Source organism: Triticum aestivum, chromosome 1B, assembly GCF_018294505.1.
Source record: "Triticum aestivum cultivar Chinese Spring chromosome 1B, IWGSC CS RefSeq v2.1, whole genome shotgun sequence".
NCBI lineage: Eukaryota > Viridiplantae > Streptophyta > Magnoliopsida > Poales > Poaceae > Triticum > Triticum aestivum.
In genome coordinates, this window is record NC_057795.1 from 542,997,618 (window position 1) to 543,020,861 (window position 23,244).

Consider the following 23,244-nt stretch of genomic DNA (forward strand, 5'->3'; position numbering starts at 1 on the left):
TCCGACGGATGCGACTTGCCGTCGTACTTCTCTGGTACGTCTGGCTTGAAATTCTTCGTGCTGGGCCACTGGACTTGCCGCAGCTCACGAGTGAACGCAGGGCAACCTACCGCATACGGCAAGTCGCCTGGTTCCCCTGGTGCATGCATGTCGACAGAGGGCCCAGCGCGCTGGTCCGATTGACGCCGCGCTTCTCTTCGGCGCTCGATGCGAGTACGAGCGTCTTCTTGCTGTCGTTCGTGAAGAACTTGGCGCTGATCGCGACGAGCTCGTGGATCTGATGATGCGGTGGAGTCGCTGTCGAGGTGGATCCGGCGAGTCGGCGATCTTGGCCTTCGGGGTGGATAGTGCATGGTGGTTGCACCCCCACCGGTTTTGTCGCCATCGGCTCGTGCCTGGCAGTCCTACCGCGGCAGCGATGTACTCGGCTGCCGTGGAGTGTCGCCGTTGGCGAAGCCGATGAGACTCTGAATGGTGGCCCTCCATTGATCGATCTTGTCTGCCGTTGGAGGGTAATCCAGGAGCAGTTGAGCTCGCGCCAAAGCTTCTGCTGGAGTGGTGGGCGGCAGTGGCGAACGGTGCGAGGAGCGGGATATGCTCGGACTTCTAACTATGTTAGAAGGAGCAGTATCCCGTCCAGGCGACCGTGTCTCGCTCGTGCCAGCATGTTGGCATGGATGCTGGTCTTGAGCACCCCGAGATCCACCAGCTCGATCTTGGTCCAACAAACGTATGGCACTGCGAATACCATGACGCTATCGGTCCTGCGCCTCCTGAGATGGGCGCGGTGCATGTACGGACGCCGAGGTCTGCGCAGCCTTGTCCTTGGACCTGGCAGCACCGTGAGCTCCCTCGTCGATGTGCGTTCTTCCGCCGGCGTCTACCACACCACCCGTTTGCTTCGGTGGTGGTGGGATCGACGTGGACGGAACAGTTGCCGCCGAAGCCTTCTTCTTCGATGGCATGTCGATGAAGAAGATGAAGATCTAGCTCGTGTGAACGCCGGATCAGGTTCACACAACCTCGACGCCCCCTACCTGGCGCACCAAAGATGTCGGGGAAACTGATCCACGAACACCTATGGGACCGGCGGACCGAGCCCCTTTCGGTTCGGCGGGGGGTGGAGATCGCACGTAGGGCAGATCGAGGTGAAGCACACGAGCAGTTTACCCAGCTTCGGAGCTCTCCGGAGAGATAACACTCCTACTGCTGCATGTCTGAGTGTATTGAGTTCTTGCTCGGGAGCGCTGAGTGCTACAGTACACACTAGCTGCTAACGAGACCGAGCGTGCGTGTTTTTCTCCCTTCGAACCCCCCTCTACGTTGCGCATGGGCCTCCTTTTATATGCTAAAGGGGTCTCTGACAGGTGTCAACGTAGACAAGGGTAAAAATGGAAAAGGAATTGCGGTTGGTACAACTACCTGTACAGTGTATCATACCTAAACCTGACGGCAGGGGACAAAGGCATTAAATGCCCGTCTATGTCGCCAAATAGTGCAAAAAGGGTCCGTCAGGGACGCCACCGCTCGCCACGATGGCAATCTTGTCAGCGTCGCTTGCCACCGCGCACCGCTGGCTGCACAGCCTCTTGCCACGCGCGCCTGGAAAGGTCCCAGGGCGACACGTTGGTGGATGTGCTGGAGCGCGGGTACAGAGTGGTAGTTTGCCGCGGCAACCGCCTTGCCGCGGTCGTCGTCTTGTCGCGTCCGGAAGCTTGTCGCTCACCGGGCCTTGCCGGGACGCGTGGCGCGTCGCGGCAAGTTCCTTGAGATGCCTTGGTTGTCCTTCCCGGCGAGCTCCTCTTGCCGGGGCCTTGTCTCCTTGGCTTGAATACTTTGTTCTTGAATGGCTCCAAAGGAACCACGGAGGACCTTGGTGATCACCCGGCAAGCCTTGCCGCGGGGTGCTGCAACTGCCCGTGCACAAGTTCGGGATACTAGGGTACCTCTACTCTAGTACACCGACAAGGAGGCGGAGATGCTGCCACTCTTGCGACGCCCAACGCAGTGGCTGCAACTATGGTACTTCCAGGAGGATGGAAAGACGTGCTTTCTTCTTGGAAAGCTGAGTTGTTTATCTGTAGAAAATCAACCTTTAGAGTTGTTTAACTTAAGATATTTCACATTGTTACGTCGAGATAAAAATCTTGCATCAATTGTTACTAGTCATTCAATGTCAAGTTAATGGTTGATTTGAATTGGGATTGACGAGGTCATCTCTGCTTCACTAATAGCCAAACATTGTCCAATGATATAGCAACAGATCGGCCTCTCAACATGTATGCGTGGGACCTGGATGAAACGCTTATTCTGCTCATGGCGCTGCAGATGGGTCATTTGCTGGGCATTTTGAAGGACTCAAGATTCGTGAAAGAGGCACTAAAGTAGGCTAGCATTGGGAGACCATTGTCCTTGAACTCTGCGATGAGCACTTCTTCGATGAGGAGGTTAATCAACACCTCGAGTCTTGTCTGCTGACAGCTTACTAGAGCAATGCATTTTTGTATGCTTGTCAGTTGCCATTGTGCCTAAAATACCAAAATTGTACCACATTTCTTCTTTTGATGGTATAGATAAGCCATATCTAGCTGCACATTTGTACGAGTGTGTCCATTTTATATGTCATTTGTTTATACTGACAGTTTTTGTTCTCTCACATATGCAGATAGAGAACTATAATCAACCATATATCAGTGCTTTATATGAGTATATAGCTAGGAAAGACCTTAATATGATTTTGAGGCCAACTGCATTAGTCCTCCTTATGATGATGTTAATAAAAGTAAGCTTGCATCTGAATCTGGGTCGTCGTATTAGCCATCCAAAACAATCATGGACATTGGATATTCATCAGGAGCGATCCTGGCCGTCGGATCATAAGAAACACTGCTACAATGAATAGTGCATATGCTTGCTATACATGTGGTATTGCTTTCGCTCTCCCTAACATGCGGGCCTCGATCGTGGTGGGTCATAGCCGTCAGCGACCGTGAAGCATAGATATCCTGGTGTCATGTGCTTATCGTGGAGAGCATGTGCCACCGCCTGTAAATTTGGGGGTCCGCCGAGGGTACTCTCGTCATTCCATATGATGGTGCTTGCGTGGTGGTTCATGTTTGGCTCCTCTAGGTGTAAAGGCGAGGGGCATGCTTGATTGGGTGATAACCGTAGCCTCGAAGCCCTCTCTTCAAACCCTCCTTTCACGTCCCCTTTCTCCTCCGCATCTCTGGATCCTACCGCCACCACTGCCTCTCTTCTTGCCCCACCTTCGTGCTTCAGTTGCGGACCGGTGGATGGGTGTCCGAGCCCGCACCCACCTACTAGTGTGAGTTGAAGCTTCTCAGAGATCCACCACGAGCCGCCGCTGCATCTCCTCCTCCTCTAACCCTGATTCCGGTCCTCCATCCAGGTCTGTGTGTGCGCGCGCGCGCGTGTGTGGTTGTGTGTGTGTGTGTGTGTGTGTGTGTGTGTGTGCGCGTGTGTGTGCGTGTGTACCTCCATCAATGTGCTCCCCATCCGACCGCTACTCGTCCCATCATCTTGCCAGAGCTCCCAGCCGAGAACGCCGAGGTCGCGGCCAGATCTCCTGCGTGGCATTAGTGTCGTTCCCGCTGCCCGCCGTGGAATACGCACCAAGAGAGGATCTTTTCCTGTAGTTTGATTCCTCTACTCCTGTAACTTTGATCTGATTTCATGACAATAATTGAGAAAGCCTGGTTCCGACGATTCCTGTGATGATTTAGCAGTAACAGATGCATACACTATTTGTTGCTCCAAGTGAACTCTCATTGATCTTCCCCTTTTTCTTGCAGGAGGCAGCGTTGTTCCTGTTCTGGCGACAGCCAAAGCAGCGGTTGCAGTTGTGGTACTTCCAGGAGGATGGAAAGATGTGGTTTCTTCTTGGAAAGGTGAGTTGTTTACCTGCAGAAAAATCAACCTTTAGACTTGTTTAACTAAACATATTTAACATTGTTACGTCGAGATAAAAATCTTGCATCAATTGTTATTGGTCACTCAATGTCAAGTTAATGGTTGATTTGAATTGGGATTGACGAGGTCATCTCTGCTTCAACTAATAGACAAACAATGTCCGATGATGCTGCAAGAGATTAGCCTCTCAACATGTATGCGTGGGACCTGGATAAAACTCTTATTCTGCTCAAGGCGCTATGTATGGGTCGTTTGCTGGGCATTTTGATGGCCTCAGTATTCATGAAAGAGGCACTGAAGTGGGCAAGCGTTGGGAGACCATTGTTCTTGAACTCTGCGATGAGCACTTTTTCTATGAGGAGGTCAGTCAACACCTCGAATCTTGTCTGCTGACAGCTTACTAGAGCAATGCATTTTTGTATGCTTGTCAGTCGTCATTGTGCTTAAAATACCAAAATTGTACCACATTTCTTCTTTTGATGTTCTGGGTAAGCCATATCTAGCTGCACATTTGTACGAGTGTGTCCATTTTATGTCATTTGTTTATACTGAGAGTTTTTGTTCTCTCACACATGCAGATTGAGAACTATAATCAACCATATATCAGTGCTTTATATGAGTATAATGATAGGAAAGACCTTAATATGATTTTGAGGTTGACTGCTTTAGTTCTCCTTATGATGATGTTCATAAAAGGAAGCTCGCATCTGAATTTGGGCTGTCGGATTAGCCGTCCAAAATGAACCTGGCCGTCGGATCTTCATCTGAAGCGATCCTGGCCATCGGATCGTAAGAAACACTGCTAAAATGAATTGTGCACATGGTTGCTACACCTGTGGTATTGCTTTGGCTCTCCATGACACGTGGCACCCGGTTGTGGTGGGTCATACCCATTAGCGACCGTGGAGCACATATCTCCCGGTGTCGTGTGCTTCTCCTGGAGAGCATGTGCCACCGCCTGTAAATTTGGGGGTTCGCTGAGGGTACTCTTGTCATTCCATATGACGCTGCTTGTGTGGCGGTTCATGTCTGGCTCCTCTCGATGTAAAGGCAAGGGGGATGCTCGATTGGGTGATAACCCTAGCCTCACAGCCCTCGCTTCACTCCCTCCTTACTCGTCCCCTTATTCCTCCGCATCTCTGGATCCGGCCATTGCTGACCCTCTACTTGCCCCGTCGTCGTTCCTTGGGTGCCGACCGGTGGATGGGTGTCTGAGCTAGCGCCCACCTGCCGATGCGAGATGCAGCTTCCCGGAGATCCACCGCAAGCCGCCGCCACATCTCCTCCTCCTCGAACCCTGATTCGAGTCCTCCATTAAGGTCTCTCTCTCTCTCTCTCTGTGTGTGTGTGTGTGTGTGTGTGTGTGTGTGCACGCGATCGTGTGCGTGGCGTGGGTACCTCCATCGATGTGCTCCCCATCCGACTGTTGCTCATCCCATCATCTTGCCAGAGCTCCCAGCCAAGAACGCCGAGGTCGCGGCCAGATCTCCCGCGTAGCATCAGGGTTATTCCCGCTCCCTGCTATGGAACCCGCATCAAGAGAGGATCTTCTCTCCTACAGTTTCCTTCCAATCCTCCTGTAACTTGGATCTGATTTCATGACAAGAATTGAGAAAGCCTGGTTCTGGCAATTCCTGTGATTTTTAGCAGTAACAGATGCATACACTATTTGTTGCTCCAAGTGAACTCTCATCGATCTTCCCTTTTACCTTGCAGGAGGTGGCATTGTTGGTACTCTTGCCACGGCCAAAGCAGCGGTTGCAGCTATGGTACTTCCAGGAGGATGGAAATATGTGGTTTCTTCTTGGAAAGGTGAGTTGTTTACCTACAGAAAAATCAACCTTTAGAGTTGTTTAACTGAACATATTTCACATTGTTACGCCGAGATAAAAATCTTGCATCAATTGTTATTGGTCACTCGATGTCAAGTTAATGGTTGATTTGAATTGGGGTTGACGAGGTCATGTGTGCTTCAGCAAATATCCAAACATTGTCCGATGATGCCACAACAGATCAGCCTCTCAAGATGTATGTGTGGGATCTAGATGAAATGCTTATTCTGCGCAAGGCGCTGCAGATGGGTTGTTTGCTGGGAATTTTGAAGGCCTCAAGATTCATGAAAGAGGCACTGAAGTAAGCAAGCATTGGGATACCATTGTTCTTGAACTCTGCGATGAGCCCTTCTTGTATGAGGAGGTCAGACAACACCTCGAATCTTGTCTGCTGACAGCTTACTAGAGAAATGCATTTTTGTATGCTTGTCAGTTGTCATTGTGCCTAAAATACCAAAACTGTACCACTTTTCTTCTTTTGATGTTATGGATAAGCCATATCTAGCTGCACATTTGGACGAGTATGTCCATTTTATATGTCATTTGTTTATACTGACAGTTTTGTTCTGTCACGACCGGTTTTCCGGATAATAAATTTCCAGAAAAGACCGTCGTACTCATCAGCCCCAGGATTACTGTTAGCTGATGAGGCTCCAACTTGATACAGAAATTCCAAGCAAAATACAAAATATCTAGTACAAGACCATTCTGGCCTGTGAGTACAACAAATGGTTTCTAGTGGTTGATGGCGGAAGAGGGTTGTGAAACATCAGTGTCTATGGGGCTCCATTTCCCACGGGAACAGCTGACCAGGTTAATCTCCTATCTTCGCGAGGCTGCTATCTCCATTATGTGGTTCCGGGGCTGGCATCGCGTCGCTCCTCTCCGTGCAAGGAAATCTGGCCAAGACAATAGCCAGGGACAAGCCAATGAGTACTTTGAATGTACTCGCAAACATTATGAACACAGGTATAATATAACAATGATGTGCTGAAAATATTTTTATGCTCATGACGTCAGTCACAAAAGATAAATGAAACTCTGATGCGTGCAAGCAAGTTATTTATAAAAATGCAATAACATAGTAGTATTAAAATTTATGAAACAAATAACAAGCAATGCCACAGTCGGGCGTCTTAGCGACACCACAAAAAGGGCTTTAAAAGAAATGCCACAGTCGGGCGTCTGAGCGACACCACATAAAGGGCTTTAAAAGAAATGCCACAGTCGGGCATCTGAGCGACACCACATAAAGGGCTTTAAAAGAAATGCCACAGTCGGGCTTCTGGGCGACACCACATAAAGGGCTTTAAAATAAACAATCATAGTGAATATCCCGGAGGTAGAACCATTCCAGAGATACTCGATAATAACAATAATATCACGGGTTAGTCAACAATAATAATAATCATAGTTATCACAAGTCACAAGTAGTAATTCCATTCCTGGTTAATAGTTTCACCTCCGAAGACCGACACTAAGACCGACACTTGACACATCCCAGACTGTAATCCTTAACCATGGACACGGCTATTCGAATAGGTTTATTCTCTGCAGAGGGTGTACTCTTTACCCACGAGTAACGGATTTCTTTAGTCCAGCGGGACTAATTCCGTCTACGGTCTTTTTGTTGAAAACACACCAAACTTGCACACACCAGCTTAACTCACACGTGTCTAGAATCACCCACGACACCTGTTAAGCAAACTCTAAGTGGGGAGGCTACAACCTCGCGTAGCATGGGATCAAATTTATATCGCGCGCTCTAAGGGGTGGCCTCCCCTCTCGGTCCCAACCGGAAACACCCATGCCCCCGGACCAGGTGGCCTGCCTACCAGCTACAACCGGTATCTTCCACCATGGCCTCTCTGTACGGTGTGTGCTAGAAAAAGGTTGACAACTTACTGAACCGTACTCTACTTGCTGTAGAGACGAGTGGTAGTACGAAACAGGTATGGGGGTTACTGGAACAAGACTCGATCTACGGTCGACTCAGGAGGTTCAAATATTCCCTGCATGATTAGTATAACGAATATATTTCATCCAACAGAGTCACTTCTCATATCGCCTCACCATGCCATACCAGACATAACCGTCCCGACGGAGACCGGCGACAAACTCATGCCTACCCAAGGCAGAGGTTTTCCCGGGTTCCTGTCGGTATGCATGCAAGGCACATGAGGGTGATTATCATCACAAGTGTGTTCATTTCTGACAGCATGGAAATCAATAACATGCACCCATGCATATGATCATATCACATGAAATAACAAGTCCTTCGAAATGCGGTGGTGTTATAAATGCATCAACGATCACACCAAAAATATTATGCCGGGATTCAGAATGCTTGCCTTCAATGTTGTGGAGGGGTGAGGTGCTCTCCAAAACTTTTGAAAGTTTCTTCTCTCTCCCTAAAATCCTATTTAAAAGTATATTTGAATTAACACACATTTCAAAAACAGTACAAAGAAGTTGTTTGAAAAAATTTCAAATAAATCTTAAAATAAACTAGACCAAATTTGAGGAAGGTAGGAAAAAGAATCAACTCATTTGGAGTTATATTTAAAAAGTTATAACCAGTCAAAGTTGTGGTCAAAATCTGTTTTTAAATAAAACAGAAAAGAAAACGCATCGGAGGGGAATACGCTTTCGGAGCGGGGAAAACGTACTGGGGAAAATACGCCTTCACTTAATCCCACGTGGACAGGCACGGGGTCACTGACAGTGGGTCCAGAGGGCCCACTGGTCAGGTTTGACCAGTCTTCTCCCTCCTCTTTCTCTGTCCCGAGCGGAGGCGGGACTCCGGCGATCGCCGCCGGCGATTGGCGGCTCCGTTCGAGAAACCGAAGTCATCCACGGGCTCAGGGGGTCGAGGCGGTCCCGCCGGTGGGTCTTACGGTCTCGGGAGTGGAAGGGGTCGTCGGCGGTGAGTTTCGCGGCGGACGGAGAGCTTCGGGAGCAGAGTGGTTTTGGGGCTACGGTGGTCCTCGATCAAAATCGAGTAGTGGGAATGGTTTACGGGAGGATGAGGGGGCTCTTGGTGGAGAGAACGGAGAGTGGGAGGCCCTGGTGGTGCCGAATTGGCCGGGGCAGTGGTGGCGGCTGCAGTTGCCGGAGGTGGGGAAGAAGACCTCCCCCGGGTCGATTGGCTGCCATGGGAGGACTAGGGGAGCATTCTAAGGTTTCCTGTGTCCTCGGGGAGGCTCGGGGGCCTCCTTTTATAGCTCGTCGAGGTCGGTTCCGTGGCGGCCGGATAAGCTCTCCGGTGAACCGCCTCTCTGTAGCTTGCAGGGCAACGTGGCGTGGCTGGGGATGACGGCAGGAGCTAGCGGACGAGTGGGCACTGCTCCAGGGACGAGCTGGCGAGTGGAGGTGGCTTTGGCGGCGCCGACATGGGCAGAGGCTGTCGGGCGGCGGCGGCGGCTAGCTCTTGGCTTGTCGGACGTGGCGAGGGCGGCTTGGCGCGTAGCGGTGAGAAGGGGAGTGCGTGGCGAGGTGCTGCCGTGTGGGCCAAAGCCAGGGGGGCCAGCGTGTCGGCTCGGGCGTGGCATTGTGCAATACGCGCACTCTGGGCGCGTCCAGTGCATGCACTGAGTGTGCTCGACGAAATGCCCGAGCATGCTAGAGGTCGCGGTCGAGGCTGGCAATTAACAGACCCAGGTTAGGAGTAACGGGGAGTCTAGTGGACATACTAGTTTGATCAGAGGTGCAAGTTCACAGTGCATTGCCACAACTCATGTCAAAACTGGTCATGCCCATAAGGTGTTTGACAAAATGCTAAGGGCACTTAGGCAAGTCTTGGAGTGGTCAAAACTCCAGATGGAAGTCTCTTTAGATGAATGAGAAGGTGGTGAGGTTAGTTGATCAAAAGCAGAAACTTGTTGGTGCAAGTTTTGCAAAACTTCAATTCTGGGCAGGAAATAAATGACATTATTTCATGAACCAAAAATGATCCAAAAGGTGCATGCTCTTGGACTTAAGGGTTTAACATGGAGGACTACAAGTAGGAGAAAGAATCAAGGGTTAAAGAGCAAGCAAAAATATGGTTGCTGTACAAACCATCTAGTTGGTCCAGACTGAAGATGAGATTGATTCACTCAAATCTTTCAAAGAACAGCACTAGGTTTTTGCACAAAGTGGAATCTTAGGCCATTACCATCATCCCAAAATTTTGGTGGAGGCTATAAAGAATTATTTAAAGGAGTTGTAGTGCAAAAATTGCCCACTGGACCAGAGAAAAAAATTTGCTGTAGAGCTCAAAATATTTCATGAATGAAATATATTTTTGCATAAAAGTGATTTAAAAACATCACATGACATCTCCAAATTTTGGTTGGAATTTTAAGTGAATCTATCAAATGGTTGTAGTTCAAAAATGGCCATTTAACCTTGAAAAACCATTTTCAAGAAAATAAAGATCAAGCAACTTAATTATTTAATTAGTTACACTGATAAAAGGAAAGTTTTTCTTGAGAGGTTAAACAAGTCCAATAACATATTTGGAAAGTTTTCTCTCTGGGAAAAATTCATCATAACAGGGAAGGAAATGATTTAAAAATAAAAAAATGGAGCTTAGAAATCCAAAGTTTTAATCCCTGGCAAAAAATTTAACTCATTAAAACAAGGTCAAATTTTTGGGGTGTCACAATACTAACCCCCTTAAGAAAAATCTCGTCCTCGAGATTTGTTAAAAGCAGTGTTAAGAAAATAATTACGCCATAAAGATGTGGCTACAGTGAGAGGGCAATAAGTGGTGAAAAACCACAGTGTGAAAACTGGTGCTGCGTGGAAGAGTCTACGGTTCGGGACAAAATCGAGAGATTTCTACGCTGGATATAAATTTAGAATAACTCCTAAATTTAAATATACGCTGGTCGTACCCGAGCGCACAGTGCTCCTTCTGGCTGACAGGTGGACCCGGGGTTCACTGTCAGTCTCCTCTTCTCCCTCTGGTTCTTCCTTCTACCTCGTCTCTCCCGCGCGCTTTCTCGCGCTTTCTCCATCGGCGATGCCTAATGCGTAGGGCATCTAGGCCGTACCGTGGTAGTGCGCGGCGTGCTAGCTGCCGGTGCAGCGTGCACTCACCTCGCGGGCCAGCGTGCTGTCGGCACTGCTCGCGGATTCGACTCCAAACACCGGCGTTCGGCGACGAGCGGCGTTGGTGGACTTCGCCCACCGTACACCGAGCTCGAGCTATAAAAACGGCCGGGGTGCCTCTCTCTTCTTCCTCACACCTGGCCTCACTTCTCCTCCTCCTTTCTCCATTACTGCTTACAGAAGCTCGGGTGAGGCTCTAATGGCGGAGGCGATGCCGGACTGGTTTGTGATCCTGATATGCGGAGGGCTGGCGACACTGCTGGGGCTCTCTGTGCTCCTGTGCGCGATGATCTTCGACGAGTGTCGCGACGCTGCGGCTCGGGTGTTGGTTCTCCGCGGTGGTGGTGATCATGAGGAGTAGATGGAGTGTGCCGGGTGCTAACTGTTGTTAGGGGGTGATTAGCTGGATGTAACACCGTTGCAAGGTTTTGCAAACAGTGTATGTGTCCGAATGATTATGGTTGTGAGTCTGCTGCGTGGTGCTGTGTGAAATTAAATAATCCACGTCGTGAGAAGGGGCAGTTGTAGCAACTCAGGGAAAAGAAATCTCACTCCAGAATTTTGCGAGGGAAAAACAGTAAATCTAAACGAGCATAAACCACAACAAAAACTACACACATTAGTAGAAGCCAAAAAAAAATTGACTCGTCGCACAAATTTGGGGTACCATGCATCAGATACACGCAAATATAAATGCTGCAAAAACAAATACAGTAGTGACGTCTAAAATGAAAATGGTAACTGGACGGGGTCCTGATAAAATATCTCTGGTAAAGGAATACACTCCTCTTCTATCGGAGGAAGTGGATTGACCAGTCGATGTATGCGTCTCTCCGGGTCGGGTCTCAGTGGTCTGCCGCTGGCAATCTGAGGATTTAAATCTGCGAGGCTCTGGAGATAATCCATCACTCGCTGGTTCAAATGCTCTTGAGCAATGATGTACTGGATAAGGTTGGCCAGAACTGGGTCTCTCTCAATACGTCCACCGGGAAAAGATGTTACTTCTCCGGGTGCTGCACGACTCGGAAAGTAATAATATCCTCGTTCACGGGCATAGGGTACTGCGGATCGAAGACGAGCAATCGCTTCTTTCGCAGCAGCTTCTATGGCCAGGTGTGGGGTTGGCATAGATTTCCCCACGAAGGAAACTTCCGTTGGATCTTGATTGGAGTCCACGGGAGGGATGTGTACTGCTGCCCAATACTCCGAGGTGGATGGGGTGATCCTTGATTTGAACAGCTTGTACTGAGGTGGCTGGGTAGAACCCATGGTACTGTGGGTAAAATCCCACAATATTTTGACAAAGCTACCTGGGGTTGCATCTGGGGTTCTCAGATGAATGCTGGGGCTCGGCATGACAGGAAAAAGTTGTGAGTGTGGTGCACAAGGTGAGGGTTGCTGGGTAAGGTCACAGGGTGGCCTTTATATAGCAATGGAGCCGGATCATTTTACCGTGGTGAAAGGTAATAAATTTGCCAGCTTCGCTCCAAAGGTCGGGTCAGTGTCGGAGATACACATATCTCATAAAGAGACGCGTTACTGTGGTTGTCGTCGGGTTGGTTTTGGTAGTTGTGCCCGGAAAAATATGCAACTATGCGCTGACCAAAAATGCAAGGCCACTATTAAAACAGAGGCACAACGACAGGCTGTGTTAATATACACGGTCGCATGATTACAATGCGAGGATACACTGAAACTCGGTGCTACTCATACGGCTTAGTCTACCTCGTTTATGTCTAAACGAGCGTGCCTGGTGGATGTCGAGGCTTCTCCACGTGTCTCACTGCCAGGATTAGTCGGAGATGGCGGAGGAACTGCAGGGTCGGGGTAGTGATGATGACCATCGCGGGGATTGTTGGCCACAACCCCGTTGGAGTGTGCTCCCAAAATGCGACGAAGCACCTCTGGGGTTATCGCAGCACCTTGGCCGATGGCTGGGGCTGATCTCGGGGTCTCGATCGGGTGTCCAAACAGCACGACTGGGTTGTCGGCGTTGGGCTCGTTTTCTTCTCTCGCCGGGGCTCGACGAACCAGCTCTCCACGAGCTGCAATTAAATCAATAGTGATCTGGTCGAACAGTGCCTCTAGTGCTCTTACATAACGCACAAGGTGCAACAATGCGGGGTCCGTCTCGTGATCTCCATTGGCAACTTGGGGTGGTCTACCATACCCTTCACGTCTGGGGTAGTAGTGGAACGAGCGACAGTTAACTCTGGGCGACAAGTGCCTGAGATGAACTATAGCCTCTCGAGCGGCTAGCTGGATGGCTTGTGGCTCAAAGGAAGTTGTCCTTCCGGTGAACCTGTAGGGGCGCTCGGGTGCTAGACCCCTACCGTAGATGTGCAAAGTGGCCCAGAATTGACGGTCTTCACCGCTCATGGGTCCTTGATACACAACATATTCTGTTGGCTCTTCTAACGCATAGGCACGACGGGTGAGGTTTGCGAGTATGGTCACAAAACCTCCAAGGTTGGTTGCTGTGGTCTCGTTGTGCACTATGGGTCCAGGCATTGTGGCTCGGTTTGGGGTAGCGGCTGTGCGGTGCTGTGTTGGGAATAGCGTGCCCTTTTTATAGGAAAAAGGGGGCGGAGTCTTCCTTCACACGCTTGCGAGAAAGGACTATTTAGGGGCCGGTCACTGGCGCATGAGCGACATGTTAGGTTGATAGGTTGGGCACCGACTGCCAAAAGGTGTCGGGGTCACTGTGTGGCTGCCTTGCACGAGAAGCTTGGCTGGGGTTTGGCTAAGGTCTAGTGGGTTGGTTTGCCTAAGTTTATTGACCTGGCTAAGATAGGATTAGCCAATGGTCAGCTTGGCTCTGATACCAAGTCTGTCACGACCGGTTTTCCGGGTAATAAATTTCCAGAAAAGACCGTCGTACTCATCAGCCCCAGGATTACTGTTAGCTGATGAGGCTCCAACTTGATACAGAAATTCCAAGCAAAATACAAAATATGTAGTACAAGACCATTCTGGCCTGTGAGTACAACAAATGGTTTCTAGTGGTTGATGGCGGAAGCGGGTTGTGAAACATCAGTGTCTATGGGGCTCCATTTCCCACGGGAACAGCTGACCAGGTTAATCTCCTATCTTCGCGAGGCTGCTATCTCCATTATGTGGTTCCGGGGCTGGCATCGCGTCGCTCCTCTCCGTGCAAGGAAATCTGGCCAAGACAATAGCCAGGGACAAGCCAATGAGTACTTTGAATGTACTCGCAAACATTATGAACACAGGTATAATATAACAATGATGTGCTGAAAATATTTTTATGCTCATGACGTCAGTCACAAAAGATAAATGAAACTCTGATGCGTGCAAGCAAGTTATTTATAAAAATGCAATAACATAGTAGTATTAAAATTTATGAAACAAATAACAAGCAATGCCACAGTCGGGCGTCTTAGCGACACCACAAAAAGGGCTTTAAAAGAAATGCCACAGTCGGGCGTCTGAGCGACACCACATAAAGGGCTTTAAAAGAAATGCCACAGTCGGGCGTCTGAGCGACACCACATAAAGGGATTTAAAAGAAATGCCACAGTTGGGCGTCTGAGCGACACCACATAAAGGGCTTTAAAAGAAATGCCACAGTCGGGCCTCTGGGCGACACCACATAAAGGGCTTTAAAATAAACAATCATAGTGAATATCCCGGAGGTAGAACCATTCCAGAGATACTCGATAATAACAATAATATCACGGGTTAGTCAATAATAATAATAATAATAGTTATCACAAGTCACAAGTAGTAATTCCATTCCTGGTTAATAGTTTCACCTCCGAAGACCGACACTAAGACCGACACTTGCCACATCCCAGACTGTAATCCTTAACCATGGACACGGCTATTCGAATAGGTTTATTCTCTGCAGAGGGTGTACTCTTTACCCACGAGTAACGGATTTCTTTAGTCCAGCGGGACTAATTCCGTCTACGGTCTTTTTGTTGAAAACACACCTGACTTGCACACACCAGATTAACTCACACGTGTCTGGAATCACCCACGACACCTGTTAAGCAAACTCTAAGTGGGGAGGCTACAACCTTGCGTAGCATGGGATCAAATTTATATCGCGCGCTCTAAGGGGTGGCCTCCCCTCTCGGTCCCAACCGGAAACACCCATGCCCCCGGACCAGGTGGCCTCCCTACCAGCTACAACCGGTATCTTCCACCATGGCCTCTCTGTACGGTGTGTTCTAGAAAAAGGTTGACAACTTACTGAACCGTACTCTACTTGCTGTAGAGACGAGTGGTAGTACGAAACAGGTATGGGGGTTACTGGAACAAGACTCGATCTACGGTCGACTCAGGAGGTTCAAATATTCCCTGCATGATTAGTATAACGAATATATTTCATCCAACAGAGTCACTTCTCATATCGCCTCACCATGCCATACTAGACATAACCGTCCCGACGGAGACCGGCGACAAACTCATGCCTACCCAAGGCAGAGGTTTTCCCGGGTTCCTGCCGGTATGCATGCAAGGCACATGAGGGTGATTATCATCACAAGTGTGTTCATTTCCGACAGCATGGAAATCAATAACATGCACCCATGCATATGATCATATCACATGAAATAACAAGTCCTTCGAAATGCGGTGGTGTTATAAATGCATCAACGATCACACCAAAAATATTATGCCGGGATTCAGAATGCTTGCCTTCAATGTTGTGGAGGGGTGAGGTGCTCTCCAAAACTTTTGAAAGTTTCTTCTCTCTCCCCAAAATCCTATTTAAAAGTATATTTGAATTAACACACATTTCAAAAACAGTACAAAAAAGTTGTTTGAAAAATTTTCAAATAAATCTTAAAATAAACTAGACCAAATTTGAGGAAGGTAGGAAAAAGAATCAACTCATTTGGAGTTATATTTAAAAAGTTATAACCACTCAAAGTTGTGGTCAAAATCTGTTTTTAAATAAAACAGAAAAGAAAACGTTTCGGAGGGGAATACGCTTTCGGAGCGGGGAAAACGTACTGGGGAAAATACGCCTTCACTTAATCCCACGTGGACAGGCACGGGGTCGCTGACAGTGGGTCCAGAGGGCCCACTAGTCAGGTTTGACCAGTCTTCTCCCTCCTCTTTCTCTGTCCCGAGCGGAGGCGGGACTCCGGCGATCGCCGCCGGCGATTGGCGGCTCCGTTCGAGAAACCGAAGTCATCCACGGGCTCAGGGGGTCGAGGCGGTCCTGCCGGTGGGTGTTACGGTCTCGGGAGTGGAAGGGGTCGTCGGCGGTGAGTTTCGCGGCGGACGGAGAGCTTCGGGAGCAGAGTGGTTTTGGGGCTACGGTGGTCCTCGATCAAAATCGAGTAGTGGGAATGGTTTACGGGAGGATGAGGGGGCTCTTGGTGGAGAGAACGGAGAGTGGGAGGCCCTGGTGGTGCCGAATTGGCCGGGGCAGTGGTGGCGGCTGCAGTTGCCGGAGGTGGGGAAGAAGACCTCCCCCGGGTCGATTGGCTGCCATGGGAGGACTAGGGGAGCATTCTAAGGTTTCCTGTGTGCTCGGGGAGGCTCGGGGGCCTCCTTTTATAGCTCGTCGAGGTCGGTTCCGCGGCGGCCGGATAAGCTCTCCGGTGAACCGCCTCTCTGTAGCTTGCAGGGCAACGTGGCGTGGCTGGGGATGACGGCAGGAGCTAGCGGACGAGTGGGCACTGCTCCATGGACAAGCTGGCGAGTGGAGGTGGCTTTGGCGGCGCCGACATGGGCAGAGGCTGTCAGGCGGCGGCGGCGGCTAGCTCTTGGCTTGCCGGGCGTGGCGAGGGCGGCTTGGCGCGTAGCGGTGAGAAGGGGAGTGCGTGGCGAGGTGCTGCCGTGTGGGCCAAAGCCAGGGGGGCCAGCGTGTCGGCTCGGGCGCGGCATTGTGCAATACGCGCACTCTGGGCGCGTCCGGTGCATGCACTGAGTGTGCTCGACGAAATGCCCGAGCATGCTAGAGGTCGCGGTCGAGGCTGGCAATTAACAGACCCAGGTTAGGAGTAACGGGGAGTCTAGTGGACATACTAGTTTGATCAGAGGTGCAAGTTCACAGTGCATTGCCACAACTCATGTCAAAACTGGTCATGCCCATAAGGTGTTTGACAAAATGCTAAGGGCACTTAGGCAAGTCTTGGAGTGGTCAAAACTCCAGATGGAAGTCTCTTTAGATGAATGAGAAGGTGGTGAGGTTAGTTCATCAAAAGCAGAAACTTGTTGGTGCAAATTTTGCAAAACTTCAATTCTGGGCAGGAAATAAATGACATTATTTCATGAACCAAAAATGATCCAAAAGGTGCATGCTCTTGGACTTAAGGGTTTAACATGGGGGACTACAAGTAGGAGAAATAATCAAGGGTTAAAGAGCAAGCTAAAAATATGGTTGCTGTACAAACCATCAAGTTGGTCCAGACTGAAGATGAGGTTGATTCACTCAAATTTTCAAAGAACAGCACTAGGTTTTTGCACAAAGTGGAATCTTAGGCCATTACCATCATCCCATAATTTTGGTGGAGGCTAGAAAGAATTATTTAAAGGAGTTGTAGTGCAAAATTGCCCACTGGACCAGAGAAAAAATTTGATGTAGAGCTCAAAATATTTCATGAATGAAATATATTTTTGCATAAAAGGATTTAAAAACATCACATGACATCTCCAAATTTTGGTTGGAATTTTAAGTGAATTATCAAATGGTTGTAGTTCAAAAATGGCCATTTAACCTTGAAAACCATTTTCAAGAAAATAAAGATCAAGCAACTTAATTATTTAATTAGTTACACTGATAAAAGGAAAGTTTTTCTTGAGAGGTTAAACAAGTCCAATAACATATTTGAAAAGTTTTCTCTTTGGGAAAAACTCATCATAACAGGGAAGGAAATGATTTAAAAAATCAAAAATGGAGCTCAGAAATCCAAAGTTTTAATTCCTGGCAAAAATTTTAATTCATTAAAACAAGGCCAAATTTTTGGGGTGTCACAATACTATCCCCCTTAAGAAAAATCTCGTCCTCGAGATTTGTTAAAAGCGGTGTTAAGAAAATAATTACGCAATAAAGATGTGGCTACAGTGAGAGGGCAATAAGTGGTGAAAAACCACAGTGTGAAAACTGGTGCTGCGTGGAAGAGTCTACGGTTCGGGACAAAAACGTGTGATTTCTACGCTGGATATAAATTTAGAATAACTCCTAAATTTAAATATACGCTGGTCGTACCCGAGAGCACAGTGCTCCTCTGGCCGACAGGTGGACCCGGGGTCCACTGTCAGTCTCCTCTTCTCCCTCTGGTTCTTCCTTCTACCTCTCTCTCCCGCGCGCTTTCTCGCGCTTTCTCCACCGGCGATGCCTAATGCGTAGGGCATCTAGGCCGTACCGTGGTAGTGCGCGGCGTGCTAGCTGCCGGTGCAGCGTGCACTCACCTCGCGGGCCAGCGCGCTGTCGGCACTGCTCGCGGATTCGACTCCGAACACCGGCGTTCGGCGACGAGCGGCGTTGGTGGACTTCGCCCACCGTACACCGAGCTCGAGCTATAAAACGGCCGGGGTGCCTCTCTCTTCTTCCTCACACCTGGCCTCACTTCTCCTCCTCCTTTCTCCATTACTGCTTACAGAAGCTCGGGTGAGGCTCTAATGGCGGAGGCGATGCCGGACTGGTTTGTGATCCTGATATGCGGAGGGCTGGCGACACTGCTGGGGCTCTCGGTGCTCCTGTGCACGATGATCTTCGATGAGTGTCGTGACGCTGCGGCTCGGGTGTTGGCTCTCCGCGGTGGTGGTGATCATGAGGAGTAGATGGAGTGTGCCGGGTGCTAACTGTTGTTAGGGGGTGATTAGCTGGATGTAACACCGTTGCAAGGTTTTGCAAACAGTGTATGTGTCCGAATGATTATGGTTGTGAGTCTACTGCGTGGTGCTGTGTGAAATTAAATAATCCATGTCGTGAGAAGGGGCAGCTGTAGCAACTCAGGGAAAAGAAATCTCACTCCAGGATTTTGCGAGGGAAAAACAGTTAATTTAAAAGAGCATAAACCATAACAAAAACTACACACATTAGTAGAAGCCAAAATAATTGACTCGTCGCACAAATTTGGGGTACCATGCATAAGATACACGCAAATATAAATGCTGCAAAAACAAATACAGTAGTGACGTCTAAAATGAAAATGGTAACTGGACGGGGTCCTGATAAAATGTCTCTGGTAAAGGAATACACTCCTCTTCTATCGGAGGAAGTGGATTGACCAGTCGATGTATGCGTCTCTCCGGGTCGGGTCTCAGTGGTCTGCCGATGGCAATCTGAGGATTTAAATCTGCGAGGCTCTGGAGATAATCCATCACTCGCTGGTTCAAATGCTCTTGAGCAATGATGTACTGGATAAGGTTGGCCAGAACTGGGTCTCTCTCAATACGTCCACCAGGAAAAGATGTTACTTCTCCGGGTGCTGCACGGCTCGGAAAGTAATAATATCCTCGTTCGCGGGCATAGGGTACTGCGGATCGAAGACGAGCAATCGCTTCTTTCGCAGCAGCTTCTATGGCCAGGTGTGGGGTTGGCATAGATTTCCCCACGAAGGAAACTTCCGTTGGATCTTGATTGGAGTCTACGGGAGGGATGTGTACTGCTGCCCAATATTCCGAGGTGGATGGGGTGATCCTTGATTTGAACAGCTCGTACTGAGGTGGCTGGGTAGAACCCATGGTACTGCGGGTAAAATCCCACAATATTTTGACAAAGCTACCTGGGGTTGCATCTGGGGTTCTCAGATGAATGCTGGGGTTCGGCATGACAGGAAAAAGTGCGAGTGTTGTGCACAAAGTGAGGGTTGCTGGGTAAGGTCACAAGGTGGCCTTTATATAGCAATGGAGCCGGATCGTTTTACCGTGGTGAAAGGTAATAAATTTGCCAGCTTAGCTCCAAAGGTCGGGTCAGTGTCAGAGATACACATATCTCATAAAGAGACGTGTTACTGTGGTTGTCGTCGGGTTGGTTTTGGTAGTTGTGCCCGAAAAAATATGCAACTATGCGCTGACCAAAAATGCAAGGCTACTATTAAAACAGAGGCACAACGACAGGCTGCGTTAATATACACGGTCGCATGATTACAAAGCGAGGATACACTGAAACTCGGTGCTACTCATACGGCTTAGTCTACCTCGTTTATGTCTAAACGGGCGTGCCTGGTGGATGTCGAGGCTTCTCCACGTGTCTCACTGCCGGGATTAGTCGGAGATGGCGGAGGAACTGCAGGGTCGGGGTAGTGATGATGACCATCGCGGGGATTGTTGGCCACAACCCCGTTGGAGTGTGCTCCCAATATGCGACGAAGCACCTCTGGGGTTATCGCAGCACCTTGGCCGATGGCTGGGGCAGATCTCGGGGTCTCGATCGGTTGTCCAAACAGCACGACTGGGTTGTCGGCGTTGGGCTCGTTTTCTTCTCTCGCCGGGGCTCGACGAACCAGCTCTCCACGAGCTGCGATTAGATCAATAGTGATCTGGTCGAACAGTGCCTCTAGTGCACTTACATAGCGCACTAGGTGCAACAATGCGGGGTCCGTCTCGTGATCTCCGTTGGCAACTTGGGGTGGTCTACCATACCCTTCACGTCTGGGGTAGTAGTGGAACGAGCGACAGTTAACTCTGGGCGACAAGTGCCTGAGATGAACTATAGCCTCTCGAGCGGCTAGCTGGATGGCTTGTGGCTCAAAGGAAGTTGTCCTTCCGGTGAACCTGTAGGGGCGCTCGGGTGCTAGACCCCTACCGTAGATGTGCACAGTGGCCCAGAATTGACGGTCTTCACCGCTCATGGGTCCTTGATACACAACATATTCTGGTGGCTCTTCTAACGCATAGGCACGACGGGTGAGGTTTGCGAGTATGGTCACAAAACCTCCAAGGTTGGTTGCTGTGGTCTCGTTGTGCACTATGGGTCCAGGCATTGTGGCTCGGTTTGGGGTAGCGGCTGTGCGGTGCTGTGTTGGGACTAGCGTGCCCTTTTTATAGGAAAAAGGGGGCGGAGTCTTCCTTCGCACGCTTGCGAGAAAGGACTATTTAGGGGCCGGTCACTGGCGCATGAGTGACAGGTTAGGTTGATAGGTTGGGCACCGACTGCCAAAAGGTGTTGGGTCACTGTGTGGCTATCTTGCACGAGAAGCTTGGCTGGGGTTTGGCTAAGGTCTAGTGGGTTGGTTTGCCTAAGTTTATTGACCTGGCTAAGATAGGATTAGCCAATGGTCAGCCTGGCTCTGATACCAAGTCTGCCACGACCGGTTTTCCGGGTAATAAATTTCCAGAAAAGACCGTCGTGCTCATCAGCCCCAGGATTACTGTTAGCTGATGAGGCTCCAACTTGATACAGAAATTCCAAGCAGAATACAAAATATGTAGTACAAGACCATTCTGGCCTGTGAGTACAACAAATGGTTTCTAGTGGTTGATGGCGGAAGCGGGTTGTGAAACATCAGTGTCTATGGGACTCCATTTCCCACGGGAACAGCTGACCAGGTTAACTCCTATCTTCGCGAGGCTGCTATCTCCATTGTGTGGGTTCCGGGGCTGGCATCGCGTCGCTCCTCTCCGTGCAAGAAAATCTGGCCAAGACAATAGCCAGGGACAAGCCAGTGAGTACTTTGAATGTACTCGCAAACATTATGAACACAGGTATAATATAACAATGATGTGCTAAAAATATTTTATGCTCATGACGTCAGTCACAAAAGATAAATGAAACTCTGATGCGTGCAAGCAAGTTATTTATAAAAATGCAATAACATAGTAGTATTAAAATTTATGAAACAAATAACAAGCAATGCCACAGTCGGGCGTCTTAGCGACACCACAAAAAGGGCTTTAAAAGAAATGCCACAGTCGGGCGTCTGAGCGACACCACATAAAGGGCTTTAAAAGAAATGCCACAGTCGGGCGTCTGAGCGACACCACAAAAAGGGCTTTAAAAGAAATGCCACAGTCGGGCGTCTGAGCGACACCACATAAAGGGCTTTAAAAGAAATGCCACAGTCGGGCCTCTGGGTGACACCACATAAAGGGCTTTAAAATAAACAATCATAGTGAATATCCCGGAGGTAGAACCATTCCAGAGATACTCGATAATAACAATAATATCACGGGTTAGTCAACAATAATAATAATCATAGTTATCACAAGTCACAAGTAGTAATTCCATTCCTGGTTAATAGTTTCACCTCCGAAGACCGACACTAAGACCGACACTTGCCACATCCCAGACTGTAATCCTTAACCATGGACACGGCTATTCGAATAAGTTTATTCTCTGCAGAGGGTGTACTCTTTACCCACGAGTAACGGATTTCTTTAGTCCAGCGGGACTAATTCCGTCTATGGTCTTTTTGTTGAAAACACACCTGACTTGCACACACCAGCTTAACTCACACGTGTCTGGAATCACCCACGACACCTGTTAAGCAAACTCTAAGTGGGGAGGCTACAACCTCGCGTAGCATGGGATCAAATTTATATCGTGCGCTCTAAGGGGTGGCCTCCCCTCTCGGTCCCAACCGGAAACACCCATGCCCCCGGACCAGGTGGCCTGCCTACCAGCTACAACCGGTATCTTCCACCATGGCCTCTCTGTACGGTGTGTGCTAGAAAGAGGTTGACAACTTACTGAACCGTACTCTACTTGCTGTAGAGACGAGTGGTAGTACGAAACAAGTATGGGGGTTACTGGAACAAGACTCGATCTACGGTCGACTCAGGAGGTTTAAGTATTCCCTGCATGATTAGTATAACGAATATATTTCATCCAACAGAGTCACTGCTCATATCGCCTCACCATGCCATACTAGACATAACCGTCCCGACGGAGACCGGCGACAAACTCATGCCTACCCAAGGCAGAGGTTTTCCCGGGTTCCTGCCGGTATGCATGCAAGGCACATGAGGGTGATTATCATCACAAGTGTGTTCATTTCCAACAGCATGGAAATCACTAACATGCACCCATGCATATGATCATATCACATGAAATAACAAGTCCTTCGAAATGCGGTGGTGTTATAAATGTATCAACGATCACACCAAAAATATTATGCCGGGATTCAGAATGCTTGCCTTCAATGTTGTGGAGGGGTGAGGTGCTCTCCAAAACTTTTGAAAGTTTCTTCTCTCTCCCCAAAATCCTATTTAAAAATATATTTGAATTAACACACATTTCAAAAACAGTACAAAAAAGTTGTTTGAAAAATTTTCAAATAAATCTTAAAATAAACTAGACCAAATTTGAGGAAGGTAGGAAAAAGAATCAACTCATTTGGAGTTATATTTAAAAAGTTATAGCCAGTCAAAGATTTGGTCAAATCTGTTTTTAAAATAAAACAGAAAAGAAAACGTTTCGGAGGGGAATACGCTTTCGGAGCGGGGAAAACGTACTGGG

At 48.8% G+C, this 23,244-nt stretch overlaps 1 long non-coding RNA gene across 1 annotated transcript; it reads left to right on the plus strand.

Moving 5' to 3' along the window:
• The first annotated feature begins 5,025 nt into the window (after nt 1-5,025).
• Nucleotides 5,026-6,267, plus strand: LOC123094304 (uncharacterized). The gene is made up of 3 exons (XR_006445795.1): nt 5,026-5,249; nt 5,647-5,742; nt 5,907-6,267. It is a non-coding gene; the product is annotated as an uncharacterized lncRNA (long non-coding RNA).
• The last annotated feature ends 16,977 nt before the right edge of the window (nt 6,268-23,244 follow it).